Source organism: Schistocerca cancellata, chromosome 6, assembly GCF_023864275.1.
Source record: "Schistocerca cancellata isolate TAMUIC-IGC-003103 chromosome 6, iqSchCanc2.1, whole genome shotgun sequence".
NCBI classification, from domain to species: Eukaryota; Metazoa; Arthropoda; class Insecta; order Orthoptera; family Acrididae; genus Schistocerca; species Schistocerca cancellata.
The window spans coordinates 625,715,766-625,720,171 of record NC_064631.1 but is presented as its reverse complement, the minus strand read 5'-3'; the positions used below and the strand labels follow the sequence as shown (position 1 = coordinate 625,720,171).

The following is a 4,406-nucleotide window of genomic DNA, read 5'->3' as shown; positions in this document are numbered from 1 at the left end:
TGCCTTATATTAGTTGTAATATTGTTCCTTACTTTGCCAATTTGAATTTTTTTGTCATTGCTGTTTGTGTTAATTGTTTTGTGCTGCTGCATTGCCTCGTCCCTTAGTTTAGCTTCTGAGCTCAGTAGATTTAAGTTAGCTTAAGAAGGGGTAGACTATATAAGAGAATGAGTTGCGATGAATTTGAAGAAATACACTGAGAGGTTATACGAGAAAAATACAGAAAGCATGCTTGGATAGGATTTTTTTGGTGGTAGCAAAGGTTGAAATAAGACGAACGATCTATGGAATGAAGTTTTGGGTTGGACTGCAGTACCAAATGTTACACTGAAAACGAACCCTGTCCTTTCCTTTTGTGTTATCCCACTATGTGTTTGTGTACCGTTGTGTATTTGCTTTCTTCCTGTCTCTGTGTAGTTTCATACAATTTTTTCTTCTTCTAATACTAAGCTACATTCACTATGATGAGGAATACTGTTAACCTCAAATATAATTGGCATTAATAATATGTTATTTACCTTGAAAATATGCTTAGACATTATTTATTCTGTTTTGTTTTAATGCTCATGTGTGAAGTTGATGTTTCGAAAGTTATTCTGATCTTTTATGTATTTTCTTATGTCATAATTCCTGTAACACTGATGTATATGTTTATTTCTATTCTGTTGTAAAGCCTGTACTACAAATGTTATCTGTATTGTTATGTTTTTAATGATGTATTTTGTACCTTTGTTATTGTATTCTCATGTTATAAAATTGTAATTGACACCAGTTTATCAAATTTAGTAACTGGTAAGCATTCATTTCTGTTGGTCATACTATATGCACGATATGTGAAAAAAAGAGGACTGTTAGTGTTTGCACGTGTGTTAATAATTCAGCAAGGGACTGGATAACAGCATTGCTGGTTCTAAGGACATTTCTAAAAAAAATTTTGTGAGTGCACAAGTGGTGGTTCATGGACTTGCTATTTTGTCCACAAGACTCTTCGATGCTGATTGTGCACCTGCACAGTCGCAACGGATGGCTGCTAGCCATCTCTACAAGAACTGAAGTGGGTCTGCACCTTTGATGACTCACCAATACCATTATTTCTACAAGGACTACAGTGGGTCTGCATCTTTGATGACCCAACAATACCATTATTTCTACAAGGACTGCAGTGGGTCTGCACCTGTGGTGGCCCACCAATACCATAATCTCTACCAGGACTACAGTGGGTTTGCTCTGTGATGACCTACCTACCAATATTCTTCAAAACTTCGACTGACTCTGCTGTGGGTTTGCTCTGTTGTGACCCATTCCCTGTCAGCATGTCAAGAGTTAGCACTGTCGTTCCGTTTGAAGGACAACACTACTTCTTCAAGACTGCATGGACATCCACTCCTTCCGTGTGCATTTTCTTTTACTGCTCAGACTTTGAGAAAAACACTGCAATTTCACAGTGATGAACGATTTGAACTGTCTTTATGGACTGTGAGAAAATTTTAGCTTTTGACCAACATTGTATAAATAAGTGTGTGCATTGGATATCTTGGTTATTGTAATTATGAAAAATTTTATCAAATTATTATTGGCCACTGCCCAAAACAATTTGTAAAATTTTTTGTGGGGAGCATGGGGGCTATGTAAGTAGGCTGTTTATGTTTTCTTATTGGCAACGTTACATAGCGCTCTGTATGAAAATCACTGGCAGTGCTGTGTGCAGTCTGTGGCTAGTTTGCATTGTTGTCTGTCATTGTAGTGTTGGGCAGTGGCAGCTGGATGTTAACAGCGCATAGCGTTGCGCAGTTAAGAGGTGAGCCGCCAGCAGTGGTGGATGTGGGGAGAGAGATGGCGGAGTTTTGATATTTGTTAGACTGGATGTCATGAACTGATATATATATATATATATATATATATATATATATATATATATATATATTATGACTATTAAGTTAAATACATTGTTTGTTCTCTACAAAAACCTTTCATTTGCTAACTATACCTATCAGTAGTTAGTGCCTTCCGTAGGTTGAATCTTTTATTTAGCTGGCAGTAGTGGGGCTCGCTGTATTGCAGTAGTTCGAGTAACGAAAATTTTTGTGAGGTAAGTGATTTGTGAAAGGTATAGGTTAATGTTAGTCAGGGCCATTCTTTTGTAGGGATTTCTGAAAGTCAGATTGCGTTGCGCTAAAAATATTGTGTGTCAGTTTAAGCACAGTCACGTGTATAATTTTTCAAAGGGGACGTTTCAACAACTTTTTCAATTTCATTTCCAGCATACTGCAACAGGATGTATTCCCCAATAACTGAACAAAAGGTTAGAGGAAGATCGTTTAGGGGCGCCATCCTACGCCGATGAGACAAAAGTCACCTGTCTAACAATGGCTTTGTCTACTTAGGAACACATTGCAACAACATTTCCGCGCCACATGGGTCTGATAAATCCTCAGTAGGTTCCGGAGGTAGCTAGAACAAGATGTAAACTTTCAGCTCACGAAACTGACTTGAATTAGGTTCACCGAATAGTGGGCCTGGAGGTGGCACCCGATAACACGTCTGATGTACTCCATCATGTTACCATTAGGCGAATCTGATCACCAATACATTAACTTGAGTTGACTATTATGTTCACTCTTCTTCTTCTTCTTCTGCATTTCCTGTATTTGGCCAACTGTAGTCTTTTATGGTTCCCATCTTCTTCTCAGTCTGGTAGACCTTCTACCCCCTTTTGGTTTAAAGCTGCATCCATTCTTTGTAGATGCTCATCCCATTTCTTTCTGTTTCATCCAGTGTTCCTTTCACTTATCAAATGTTCAAATGCTTTCGAATGCCTCCATTTTATATTTTGTATATTATTTTACGTTCCTTCACCACTCTAAAATAGGTCATTTCTGTTCCTAATATTTCTTTTCTTATCTTTTATTCGTTACTCATATGCACTTCTGCTTAAAAGGTTTCGCACTGCGACTCTTTTTATGAAATTCCTGTAGTGTTTCTTACTGTTTTTTATGCTTAAATCTTCATAGATGCTCCAAAATGTACTCAAGTTAATCTGCACATCTTTTTAGTATTCATACACTGTATTACATCCAAGATAAAGTATTTTGTCTGTTCATTTGTTTCTTTTATTAACTACAATCTTATTTCAGACTAAGTATTGTCTTCATAGTAACATTGACTTAGATTTACTAGAAAATATTATCTTATTATATTCTGTATATCATCTATTTAGATCATAATTTTTTGTTAGTAATCTTCTCTTGAAAATATCACTGTAATATCGTCAGCACATAGGAATGAGTGTATCTTTACCGAATTGTATAGAGGTACTCCAATGTTTATCATATAATAACATCTGCAAACTTCATTGTCAATATAGACAATAAACACAGAAGGAGATAAAGTACAACCTTGTCTTCTTCTTTTTGTCTGTATCGGGTCTGTATCTGTGACTTACGTATATAATGTTACCTACGGTTTTTAAACTAAATTTTGATAGCTGATATGAGCTGCTAAGAGTAACCTCTGTGCTCCATTACTATCCTTAACTTTTCTCTAATTACTTTTCTCTAAATACACTATCTAAACCTTTCTCAAAATTTATACAAGCAATATGAAACCCTCTGTTAAGCTCTCTCTGCTTTTGGATATGCTACCCAAAAATAAAAACTGAGTGAGTCGTTGACTGTCCCTTTCTAAATTGGACCTGTTCTTCCACTAATAAAAAATTCTGCCATTGTCTTCATCCTTGTGTTTAACATTCTTGCGTAAAGTTTATATGCTATCACATAAGCTTATTCCACTGTACTTTTCACATATATTTTTTCTCATTTCTTGTATGTCAATATTACATTAGCTTTCTTTCAATTATGTGGTACACGTTTTTGCTTTCAAAATACGTCAAATCAAATGAAACATATTCTGTCATATAAGCTTATCCCACAGTACTTTTCACATATTTTTTATCATTTCCTGTTTATCAATATTACATTTGAAACTTCCTGACAGATTAAAACTGTGTGCCGGACCGAGACTCGTGAGATGGGGCGTGAGTCGTGCTCGGGTAGCTCAGTTGGTAGAGCACTTGCCCGCAAATGGCAAAGGTCCCGAGTTCGAGCCTCGGTCCAGCAAACAGTTTTAGTCTGCCAGGAAGTTTCATATCAGCGCACACTCTGCTGCAGAGTAAAACTCTCTTTCTGGAATATTACATTTGCTTTCTTCCAATTTTGTGGTAAACCTTTTGCTTCCAAAATACGTCAATCAAATGAAACAATTTAAAGTATAGTGATAGTCACCCATATTTAAGTACCGGTGTGTGGATACCTGGTGCTTTTCCATTTCTTGTGATTTTGACATCTCCTGTGAGCTGTTTACTGTTATTTGATCGAGTACTTTTGCTTATATTTCTGGATCTTCATTCA

General features: G+C 36.3%; 1 non-coding gene across 1 annotated transcript; it reads left to right on the top strand.

Annotated features, from left to right (window-relative positions):
• The first annotated feature begins 4,041 nt into the window (after positions 1-4,041).
• On the top strand, positions 4,042-4,116 carry Trnal-caa (transfer RNA leucine (anticodon CAA)). Its single transcript has one exon. It is a non-coding gene; the product is annotated as a tRNA-Leu (tRNA).
• Positions 4,117-4,406: the final 290 nt, after the last annotated feature.